The sequence below is a fragment of the Brassica napus genome, chromosome C6 (assembly GCF_020379485.1).
Source record: "Brassica napus cultivar Da-Ae chromosome C6, Da-Ae, whole genome shotgun sequence".
Classification (NCBI taxonomy): Eukaryota; Viridiplantae; Streptophyta; class Magnoliopsida; order Brassicales; family Brassicaceae; genus Brassica; species Brassica napus.
The window spans coordinates 44091883-44105202 of record NC_063449.1 but is presented as its reverse complement, the minus strand read 5'-3'; the positions used below and the strand labels follow the sequence as shown (position 1 = coordinate 44105202).

General features: G+C 23.5%; 1 pseudogene; it reads right to left on the bottom strand.

The window, feature by feature from the left end:
* Nucleotides 1-7880: 7880 nt before the first annotated feature.
* On the bottom strand, nucleotides 7881-8701 carry LOC125589110 (annotated as a pseudogene).
* Between the last annotated feature and the right edge of the window lie 4619 nt (nucleotides 8702-13320).

Sequence of the window (13320 nt, the reverse complement as noted above, 5' to 3'; positions counted from 1 at the left end):
TTGTATCCGTATTTATAGGAAGTCTTGGGGTTAAATTTTAAACCGCTTAATGTTCAAAAGAAGATTGAAAATCTTTCATTTCTGTTAAATAAATATCTACAGTAATCAGCTTTGAAAAAAATTTCAAAGGTTTTTTTATTACTCACGTCGCATTCTGATCATTCATTCATTTTAGCTGTAAGGGTTAAAAATAGAGGTTTAGACTTTATGCTATTCAATTCCATCTTCGATTTTTAACACGAGGATCATGCAAAACGGTTCTTGTCAAATAATTGATGGGAAGAAGACAATAACTTCATACAGAGTGATGGGATGGAGGATACAAAGTATGAATGATTCTAGACATCTTTGTCTTTTTTCTCTCTGTTAAATAGTTACTAAAAACGAAAAAGAAAAGAAACCTAATTCTTTCCGTCGGACTATATATATATATCAATAGGAAAATTCCAGTTTTGTAAGTAACCGTAACAAGAATAAGAGCATCTCCAGTTTCAAACAAAAAAAAGAATAAGACATCTCCAAAACAAACTCTATAATTTCAAGCACAAAGTTTTTTGCTCTAAAAAAAAAAAAACTTCAAAACTTTATATTTGAAGTTTCATCTTTTTATTTACATTTTAGTACTTACAATTAACTATATATCACATTTATAATTTTTAAGTATTTTATCATTTATTATTTTAATCCGTAAAATTTTATATCTCATAAATTTTTCGAATTTGTTTTTATAAATTCAAGTTTTACACATAAAATTAAATAATTTTTTAAATAAGATTTATTATATTTTAAAACTAGTATTAGACAACAAGAATATTACAAAAAAAACTTAATATTTTTTTTTAAAAGGTACATGAAGACATAATTATTACACAAATTTAAATATTACAACAATACTAATTGTCTCATAAATTTGCTTTCGAATCTCCAAAATGTTATCCAAACAAATTTTGTATAACCGAATTATGAGCATTACATAAATAATTTTATGGAATAATATGGTATTTTACTTGTAGTTTAACATTGAATTATGTATTTCTATTTATAATTTTATATTTTAGCGTCAGATTTTATAAATTAATATTACTGTAATATTTATATATATGTGCTAGTTATTTATAATTTTTAATGAATTTACGTTAATTATGATAAATATAGAGACGATAGTGTAAAATACAAAAAAAATTGAAGTTAAGTTCGAAGTTTTGGTTTTTGAGAAGAACTCTTGAAACTTCAAATATAGAATTTTGCAAACTTCAAAATAGAGAGAGTGCTTTTAGAGATGCTCTAAAAAAGACTTTCTATTTTAGAGTTTGTAAAACTTTATATTTGAAGTTTCAAGGTGTTCTTATCTAAAAACAAAACTTCAAATTTAACTTGAAAATTATTTGTGATTTACACTAAGATCCTTATATTTGTCATAATTAATATAAATCCATTAAAGTTTTATAAATGATTAGCACATATATAAAAATATTACAGTAATATTATTAATAAAATCTTACACTAAAATATAAAATTATAAGTAGTAATACATACTTAGTTATTAAAGTACAAGCAAAATATCACATTATTCCATAAAATTATTTTGGCAATGATCCACTTTCAATTACACAAAATTTGTTTGGAAAATATTTTAGAGGTTCGAGAGCAAATTTACTAGATTATTAGTATTGTTGTAATATTTAAATTTGTGCAATAATTATGTCTTCACGTATCTTTTCAAAAATGTTTTTTATTAAGTTTCTTTTATAATATTCTTGTTGTCTAATTCTAGTTTTAAGATAAAATTCTTTGAAGATTTTGGATCAATAAGTTGTATTTTTAAGATAAAATTCTCAAAAATTCTATTTTAGGAAAGTTTTATTTTTATTGAGAAATATTGTAGATTTGGGGTTCTGATTTAGAAATTAGAACAACGAGAATTTTTGTTGATAAATGAGCATTCTTTTAAAAGTTTTGATCAATAGGTTGTATGTTTTAGATAAAATTCTCAAAGATTCTATTTTTAGAAAGTTTTCATTTTTATAGAGAAATATTGTAGATTTGGGGTTGTGATTTAGAATTTTGGATAACAAGAATTTTTGTTGATAGATGAGTATTCTTTGAGGATTTTTGATCAATAAGTTGTATTTTTAAGATAAAATTCTCAAAAATTCTATTTTAGGAAAGTTTTATTTTTATTGAGAAATATTGTAGATTTGGGGTTCTGATTTAGAAATTAGGACAACAAGAATTTTTGTTGATAGATGAGTATTCTTTTAAAAGTTTTGATCAATAGGTTGTATATTTTAGATAAAATTCTCAAAAATTCTATTTTTGGAAAGTATTCATTTTTGTGAATAATAGTGTGGATTTGGGGTTTTGATTTAGAAATTAGGATAACAAGAATTGTTTGTTGATAGATGAGTATTCTTTTAGATTTTTTGATCAATAGTTGTATTTTCTAAATATAATTCTCAAAATTTCTATTTCACGAAAGGTTTCATATTCTATATAAATATTGTAGATTTGGGGTTGTGATTTAGAAATTACGATAACAATATTTTTTGTTGATATATCAGTATTTTTTAGATTTTTTGATCAATAGGTTGTATATTTTAGATAAAATTTTCAAAAATTCTATTTTTACAAAGTTTTCATTTTTATAGAGAAATATTGTAGATTTGGGGTTGTGATTTAGAATTTTGGATAACAAGAACTTTTGTTGATAGATGGGTATTCTTTAAGGATTTTTGATCAATAGATTGTATTTTTTAGATAAAATTCTCAAAAATTCTATTTTAGGAAAGTTTTTATTTTTATTTAGAAATATTGTAGATTTGGTGTTCTGATTTAGAAATTAGGATAACAAGAATTTTTGTTGATAGATGAGTATTCTTTTAGAATTTTTTTATCAATAAGTTGTATTTTTTAGATAAAATTCTCAAAAATTCTATTTTAGGAAAGTTTTATTTTTATTGAGAAATATTGTAGATTTGAGGTTCTGATTTAGAAATTAGAACAACGAGAATTTTTATTGATAGATGAGCATTCTTTTAAAAGTTTTGATCAATAGGTTGTATATTTTAGATAAAATTCTCAAAAATTCTATTTTTAGAAAGTTTTCATTTTTATAGAGAAATATTGTAGATTTGGGGTTGTGATTTAGAATTTTGGATAACAAGAATTTTTGTTGATAGATGAGTATTCTTTGAGGATTTTTGATCAATAAGTTGTATTTTTAAGATAAAATTCTCAAAAATTCTATTTTAGGAAAGTTTAATTTTTATTGAGAAATATTATAGATTTGGGGTTCTGATTTAGAAGTTAGGACAACAAGAATTTTTGTTGATAGATGAGTATTCTTTAAAAAGTTTTGATCAATAGGTTGTATATTTTAGATAAAATTCTCAAAAATTCTATTTTTGGAAAGTTTTCATTTTTGTGAATAATAGTGTGGATTTGGGGTTTTGACTTAGAAATTAGGATAACAAGAATTGTTTGTTGATGGATGAGTATTCATTTAGATTTGTTTGATCAATAGTTGTATTTTTTAAATATAATTCTCAAAAGTTCTATTTTATGAAAGTTTTCATTTTCTATAGAAATATTGTAGATTTAGGGTTCTGATTTAGAAATGAGGATAACAATATTTTTTGTTGATACATCAGTATTTTTTAGATTTTTTTTATCAATAGGTCGTATATTTTAGAAACAATTAAAAAAATTATATTTTTAGAAAGTTTTCATTTTTATAGAAAAATATTGTTGATTTGGGGTTGTGATTTAGAATTTTGGATAACAAGAATTTTTTTTTGATTGATGAGTATTCTATAAGGATTTTTGATCAATAGGTTGTATTTTTTAGATAAAATTCTCAAAAATTCTATTTTAAGAAAGTTTTTATTTTTATTTAGAAATATTGTAGATTTGGGGTTCTGATTTATAAATTAAGATAACAAGAATTTTTGTTGATAGATAAGTATTTTTTTAGGATTTTTGATCAATAAGTTGTATTTTTTAGATAAAATTCTCAAAAATTCTATTTTAGGAAAGTTTTTTTATTTTTATTGAGAAATATTGTAGATTTGGGGTTCTGGTTTAGAAATTAGGACAACAAGAATTTTTGTTGATAGATGATCATTCTTTTAAAAATTTTGATCAATAGGTTGTATATTTTAGATAAAATTCTCAAAAATTCTATTTTTGGAAAGTTTTCATTTTTATAGCGAAATATTGTAGATTTGGGGTTGTGATTTAGAAATTTGGATAACAAAATTTTTTTTTGATAGATGAGTATTCTTTGAGGATTTTTGATCAATAAGTTGTATTTTTAAGGTAAAATTCTCAAAAATTCTATTTTAGGAAAGTTTTTATTTTTATTGAGAAATATTGTAGATTTGGGGCTCTGATTTAGAAATTAGGACAACAAGAATTTTTGTTGATAAATGAGCATTCTTTTAAAAGTTTTGATCAATAGGTTGTATATTTTAGATAAAATTCTCAAAAATTCTATTTTTGGAAAGTTTTCATTTTTGTGAATAATAGTGTGGATTTGGGGTTTTGATTAAGAAATTAGGATAACAAGAATTGTTTGTTGATAGATGAGTATTCTTTTAGATTTTTTGATCAATTTTTTAAATATAATTCTCAAAAGTTCTGCTTTAGGAAAGTTTTCTTTTTCTATAAAAATATTGTAGATTTGGGGTTGTGATTTAGAAATTAAGATAACAATATTTTTAGTTGATAGATGAGTATTTTCTTTAGATTTTTTGATCAATAGGTTGTATATTTTAGATAAAATTCTCAAAAATTCTATTTTTAGAAAGTTTTCATTTTTATAGCGTAATATTGTTGATTTAGGGTTGTGATTTAGAATTTAGGATAACAAGAATTTTTGGTGATAGAAGAGTATTCATTGAGGATTTTTGATCAATAAGTTGTATTTTTAAGATAAAATTCTCAAAAATTCTGTTTTAGGAAAATTTTATTTTTATTGAGAAATATTGTAGATTTGGGGTTCTGATTTAGAAATTAGGACAACAAGAATTTTTGTTGATAGATGAGCATTCTTTTAAAAGTTTTGATCAATAGGTTGTATATTTTAGAGAAAATTCTCAAAAATTCTATTTTTGGAAAGTTTTCATTTTATAGAGAAATATTGTAGATTTGGGGTTGTGATTTAGAATTTTGGATAACAAGAATTTTTGTTGATATATAAGTATTCTTTAAGGATTTTTGATCAATAAGTTGTATTTTTAAGATATTATTCTCAAAAATTCTATTTTAGGAAAGTTTTCATTTTTTTGTAGAAATGTTATAGATTTGAAGTTGTGATTTTGAAATTAGGATAACAATAATTTTTGTTGATAGATGAGTATTCTTTTAAAAGTTTTGATCAATACGTTGTATATTTTAGATAAAATTCTCAAAAGTTTTATTTTTGGAAAGTTTTCATTTTTGTGAATAATAGTGTGGATTTAGGGTTTTGATTTAGAAATTAGGATAACAAGAATTGTTTGTTGTTAGATGAGTATTCTTTTAGATTTTTGATCAATTGTTGTATTTTTTGAATATAATTCTCAAAAGTTTTATTTTAGGAAAGTTTTCATTTTCTATACAAATATTGTAGATTTGGGGTTGTGATTTAGAAATTAGGATAACAATATTTTTTGTTGATAGATGAGTACTTTTTTAGATTTTTTGATCAATAGGTTGTATATTTTAGAAAATTTTATTTTTGGAAAGTTTTCATTTTTATAGCGAAATATTGTAGATTTGGGGTTGTGGTTTAGAATTTAGGATAACTAGAATTTTTTGTTGATAGATGAGTATTCTTTTAAAAGTTTTGATCAATACGTTGTATATTTTAGATACAATTCTCAAAAGTTCTCTTTTTGGAAAGTTTTCATTTTTGTGAATAATAGTGTGGATTTGGGGTTTTGATTTAGAAATTAGGATAACAAGAATTGTTTGTTGTTAGATGAGTATTCTTTAAGATTTTTTGATCAATTGTTGTATTTTTGGAATATAATTCCCAAAAGTTCTATTTTAGGAAAGTTTTCATTTTCTATACAAATATTGTAGATTTGGGGTTGTGATTTAGAAATTAGGATAACAATATTTTTTGTTGATAGATGAGTACTTTTTTAGATTTTTTGATCAATAGGTTGTATATTTTAGATAAAATTCTCAAAAATTTTATTTTTGAAAAGTTTTCATTTTTATAGCGAAATATTGTAGATTTGGGGTTGTGATTTAGAATTTAGGATAACAAGAATTTTTGTTGATAGATGAGTTTTCTTTTAAAAGTTTTGATCAATAAGTTGTATATTTTAGATAAAATTCTCAAAAATTCTATTTTTGGAAATTTTTCATTTTTGTGAATAATAATAGTGTGGATTTGGGGTTTTGATTTAGAAATTAGGATAACAAGAATTTTTGTTGATATATGAGTATTGTTTTAGATTTTTCGATCAATAGGTTGTATACTTTAGATAAAATTCTCAAAAATTAGATTTTTTCTTATATGTTATATTTTGAATTTTTTTTAAATGACTTTAAATTACAAAAATGAGGAAACCATATATGTTTTTTTTTAAACCGACTTTAAAATACAAAAATGAGGACACCTTATATGTTAGATTTTTTCTTATATGTTATATTTTGAATTTTTTAAAACAACTTTAAATTACAAAATTGTAAGTTTTCCTTAAGTATACTACTAAAAACATTAAAATGACATGTATCAGTTCGATGGTTGATTTGAAAGATTTCAAAACCATATGTAAGTTAAAAGTCAAAATAATTCAATCGTGAAAACAATACTATTCACTTTTTCAAAATTGTGTTCGTGGAAAAAAATAAGGTTTTTATGTCATAATTTGTTTAATGTCCACTAGAGAACATTATATTAACCTAAAATATAAGAAATGTGTATTCTATCCCTAAATAAAAGCTACGAAATTATCTACTATGATTTACATATATATGGCAATTAATGATTATGAATAATAAAGATTTGATAACAATTTTTGCATCCTTCTTCATTTTATTTAATTTTATATTATTAAAAAAAATAAACAATCGCATTAACCATATAATAAAAAATTAGATTTTTTCTTATATGTTATATTTTGAATTTTTTTAAATGACTTTAAATTACAAAAATGAGGAAACCTTATATGTTTTTTTTTTTGAAAAACGACTTTAAAATACAAAAATGAGGACACCTTATATGTTAGATTTTTCTTATATGTTAGATTTTTTCTTAGATGTTATATTTTGAATTTTTTAAAACGACTTTAAATTACAAAAATGTAAGTTTTCCTTAAGTATACGACTAAAAACATTAAAATGACATGTATCAATTCGATGGTTGATTTGAAAGCTTTCAAAACTATATGGAAGATAAAAGTCAAAATAATTCAACAGTGAAAACAATACTGTTCAATTTTTTCAAGAATGTGTTCGATGGAAAAAATAAAGTTTTTATGTCATAATTTGTTTAATGTCCAATCCGATTAACCCATGATGTATTAATTATAGTTTTGTTCCACTATTTTTAATAAAAATTGATCCGATCCATAGGAAAGAAATTATATAATAACAACAAAAAATATTTTATATATATAAATAAAATGATCACATATATAAAAAAAACTATCGATAATATATACAAATGAACTCACTCTGCGCAAGGCGCAGGTCTTATCCTAGTTGATGATTTAAGCGGGGAATCAATGTGCCGGTTTAACAAAACCTTCATGAAAATTATTTGTTAGATAGACTCAATGCCTAGTCTCACAATGATTTACGAATATACTTGAAAATAAATAATTTTAGAATTCCATTTAAGTTTGATGGGTTACTTGACTTCAAACAGAATTAAGAATATTGGATATCGAAATTTATGTTTGAAAACATAATTTTATTTATTTTATTTATTCTGACGGGTATTAAATTATCTCAACCCCCTTATTTTTGGTCATGGGCCGGGTTTTAAGGTTTTACATTACATGGTCTTGATTAGTAGAATGGGATCATCCTTAGACCTAACTTCTCAACACGAGATGTAGCATCTTTAACTTTGATGAATTTGACGAATATGGTCTTAGCCACATCATTGGTGAGAACTAGAACTTGTTGTGGTGTAGTTCCCAATAGTGGGATGGATCCAACGTTTCCGGCAGAAGTGGTCAATTTGTAAATGTTTGTTCCATCTTCTTCTCCGACTTTCTCTATCTTAAACCGGCTATTTGGTTCCTCAGGTCTACCACCGATGAGAATTGGAGGCTCAATGATATACCGTGCTTCATAGACTTCCCAGAACTTGGATAGCTCCTTACAGTCGTTGGACTTGAACTCGATGGTTATACTGAAATTTGTTTTGACAACTTCTAATGGCGTGATGAACCCCGGTGGATATGCTATGCTAACTGGCACTCCCGGTTCTCCCGTAAATGTTTCGCTAATACCACGTGGTTCACAAAAGGGATTTATACCAGCAAGTGGAGCAAGACTACCGCCGTTAATCCCGTTACTGATCGGTTGTATCTAGTATTGTTCTTTGAGTCGAACTTCGTTCCCATTGCTGTCCCTTACCGATTCTTCTCCGTGGGTGCAGACAGCTGCAGCCAACAGGAGAATGAGGAGAAAAGAGGCCAATGATGTCATGATTGCCATTGTTTTTCTTTGTTTGTTTGAGTTGAGTTATAGAGATCATACACATTGTATCCGTATTTATAGGAAGTCTTGGGGTTAAATTTTAAACCGCTTAATGTTCAAAAGAAGATTGAAAATCTTTCATTTCTGTTAAATAAATATCTACAGTAATCAGCTTTGAAAAAAATTTCAAAGGTTTTTTTATTACTCACGTCGCATTCTGATCATTCATTCATTTTAGCTGTAAGGGTTAAAAATAGAGGTTTAGACTTTATGCTATTCAATTCCATCTTCGATTTTTAACACGAGGATCATGCAAAACGGTTCTTGTCAAATAATTGATGGGAAGAAGACAATAACTTCATACAGAGTGATGGGATGGAGGATACAAAGTATGAATGATTCTAGACATCTTTGTCTTTTTTCTCTCTGTTAAATAGTTACTAAAAACGAAAAAGAAAAGAAACCTAATTCTTTCCGTCGGACTATATATATATATCAATAGGAAAATTCCAGTTTTGTAAGTAACCGTAACAAGAATAAGAGCATCTCCAGTTTCAAAAAAAAAAAGAATAAGACATCTCCAAAACAAACTCTATAATTTCAAGCACAAAGTTTTTTGCTCTAAAAAAAAAAACTTCAAAACTTTATATTTGAAGTTTCATCTTTTTATTTACATTTTAGTACTTACAATTAACTATATATCACATTTATAATTTTTAAGTATTTTATCATTTATTATTTTAATCCGTAAAATTTTATATCTCATAAATTTTTCGAATTTGTTTTTATAAATTCAAGTTTTACACATAAAATTAAATAATTTTTTAAATAAGATTTATTATATTTTAAACTAGTATTAGACAACAAGAATATTACAAAAAAAAATTAATTTTTTTTTTTAAAAGGTACATGAAGACATAATTATTACACAAATTTAAATATTACAACAATACTAATTGTCTCATAAATTTGCTTTCGAATCTCCAAAATGTTATCCAAACAAATTTTGTATAACCGAATTATGAGCATTACATAAATAATTTTATGGAATAATATGGTATTTTACTTGTAGTTTAACATTGAATTATGTATTTCTATTTATAATTTTATATTTTAGCGTCAGATTTTATAAATTAATATTACTGTAATATTTATATATATGTGCTAGTTATTTATAATTTTTAATGAATTTACGTTAATTATGATAAATATAGAGACGATAGTGTAAAATACAAAAAAAATTGAAGTTAAGTTCGAAGTTTTGGTTTTTGAGAAGAACTCTTGAAACTTCAAATATAGAATTTTGCAAACTTCAAAATAGAGAGAGTGCTTTTAGAGATGCTCTAAAAAAGACTTTCTATTTTAGAGTTTGTAAAACTTTATATTTGAAGTTTCAAGGTGTTCTTATCTAAAAACAAAACTTCAAATTTAACTTGAAAATTATTTGTGATTTACACTAAGATCCTTATATTTGTCATAATTAATATAAATCCATTAAAGTTTTATAAATGATTAGCACATATATAAAAATATTACAGTAATATTATTAATAAAATCTTACACTAAAATATAAAATTATAAGTAGTAATACATACTTAGTTATTAAAGTACAAGCAAAATATCACATTATTCCATAAAATTATTTTGGCAATGATCCACTTTCAATTACACAAAATTTGTTTGGAAAATATTTTAGAGGTTCGAGAGCAAATTTACTAGATTATTAGTATTGTTGTAATATTTAAATTTGTGCAATAATTATGTCTTCACGTATCTTTTCAAAAATGTTTTTTATTAAATTTCTTTTATAATATTCTTGTTGTCTAATTCTAGTTTTAAGATAAAATTCTTTGAAGATTTTGGATCAATAAGTTGTATTTTTAAGATAAAATTCTCAAAAATTCTATTTTAGGAAAGTTTTATTTTTATTGAGAAATATTGTAGATTTGGGGTTCTGATTTAGAAATTAGAACAACGAGAATTTTTGTTGATAAATGAGCATTCTTTTAAAAGTTTTGATCAATAGGTTGTATGTTTTAGATAAAATTCTCAAAAATTCTATTTTTAGAAAGTTTTCATTTTTATAGAGAAATATTGTAGATTTGGGGTTGTGATTTAGAATTTTGGATAACAAGAATTTTTGTTGATAGATGAGTATTCTTTGAGGATTTTTGATCAATAAGTTGTATTTTTAAGATAAAATTCTCAAAAATTCTATTTTAGGAAAGTTTTATTTTTATTGAGAAATATTGTAGATTTGGGGTTCTGATTTAGAAATTAGGACAACAAGAATTTTTGTTGATAGATGAGTATTCTTTTAAAAGTTTTGATCAATAGGTTGTATATTTTAGATAAAATTCTCAAAATTCTATTTTTGGAAAGTATTCATTTTTGTGAATAATAGTGTGGATTTGGGGTTTTGATTTAGAAATTAGGATAACAAGAATTGTCTGTTGATAGATGAGTATTCTTTTAGATTTTTTGATCAATAGTTGTATTTTCTAAATATAATTCTCAAAATTTCTATTTCACGAAAGGTTTCATATTCTATATAAATATTGTAGATTTGGGGTTGTGATTTAGAAATTACGATAACAATATTTTTGTTGATATATCAGTATTTTTTAGATTTTTTGATCAATAGGTTGTATATTTTAGATAAAATTTTCAAAAATTCTATTTTTACAAAGTTTTCATTTTTATAGAGAAATATTGTAGATTTGGGGTTGTGATTTAGAATTTTGGATAACAAGAACTTTTGTTGATAGATGAGTATTCTTTAAGGATTTTTGATCAATAGATTGTATTTTTTAGATAAAATTCTCAAAAATTCTATTTTAGGAAAGTTTTTATTTTTATTGAGAAATATTGTAGATTTGGTGTTCTGATTTAGAAATTAGGATAACAAGAATTTTTGTTGATAGATGAGTATTCTTTTAGAATTTTTTTATCAATAAGTTGTATTTTTTAGATAAAATTCTCAAAAATTCTATTTTAGGAAAGTTTTATTTTTATTGAGAAATATTGTAGATTTGAGGTTCTGATTTAGAAATTAGAACAACGAGAATTTTTATTGATAGATGAGCATTCTTTTAAAAGTTTTGATCAATAGGTTGTATATTTTAGATAAAATTCTCAAAAATTCTATTTTTAGAAAGTTTTCATTTTTATAGAGAAATATTGTAGATTTGGGGTTGTGATTTAGAATTTTGGATAACAAGAATTTTTGTTGATAGATGAGTATTCTTTGAGGATTTTTGATCAATAAGTTGTATTTTTAAGATAAAATTCTCAAAAATTCTATTTTATGAAAGTTTAATTTTATTGAGAAATATTATAGATTTGGGGTTCTGATTTAGAAGTTAGGACAACAAGAATTTTTGTTGATAGATGAGTATTCTTTAAAAAGTTTTGATCAACAGGTTGTATATTTTAGATAAAATTCTCAAAAATTCTATTTTTGGAAAGTTTTCATTTTTGTGAATAATAGTGTGGATTTGGGGTTTTGACTTAGAAATTAGGATAACAAGAATTGTTTGTTGATAGATGAGTATTCATTTAGATTTTTTTGATCAATAGTTGTATTTTTTAAATATAATTCTCAAAAGTTCTATTTTATGAAAGTTTTCATTTTCTATAGAAATATTGTAGATTTAGGGTTCTGATTTAGAAATGAGGATAACAATATTTTTTGTTGATACATCAGTATTTTTTAGATTTTTTTATCAATAGGTTGTATATTTTAGAAACAATTAAAAAAATTATATTTTTAGAAAGTTTTCATTTTTATAGAAAAATATTGTTGATTTGGGGTTGTGATTTAGAATTTTGGATAACAAGAATTTTGTTTTGATTGATGAGTATTCTATAAGGATTTTTGATCAATAGGTTGTATTTTTTAGATAAAATTCTCAAAAATTCTATTTTAAGAAAGTTTTTATTTTTATTTAGAAATATTGTAGATTTGGGGTTCTGATTTATAAATTAAGATAACAAGAATTTTTGTTGATAGATAAGTATTTTTTTAGGATTTTTGATCAATAAGTTGTATTTTTTAGATAAAATTCTCAAAAATTCTATTTTAGGAAAGTTTTTTTATTTTTATTGAGAAATATTGTAGATTTGGGGTTCTGGTTTAGAAATTAGGACAACAAGAATTTTTGTTGATAGATGATCATTCTTTTAAAAGTTTTGATCAATTGGTTGTATATTTTAGATAAAATTCTCAAAAATTCTATTTTTGGAAAGTTTTCATTTTTATAGCGAAATATTGTAGATTTGGGGTTGTGATTTAGAAATTTGGATAACAAAATTTTTTGTTGATAGATGAGTATTCTTTGAGGATTTTTGATCAATAAGTTGTATTTTTAAGGTAAAATTCTCAAAAATTCTATTTTAGGAATTTTTTTATTTTTATTGAGAAATATTGTAGATTTGGGGCTCTGATTTAGAAATTAGGACAACAAGAATTTTTGTTGATAAATGAGCATTCTTTTAAAAGTTTTGATCAATAGGTTGTATATTTTAGATAAAATTCTCAAAAATTCTATTTTTGGAAAGTTTTCATTTTTGTGAATAATAGTGTGGATTTGGGGTTTTGATTAAGAAATTAGGATAACAAGAATTGTTTGTTGATAGATGAGTATTCTTTTAGATTTTTTGATCAATTTTTTA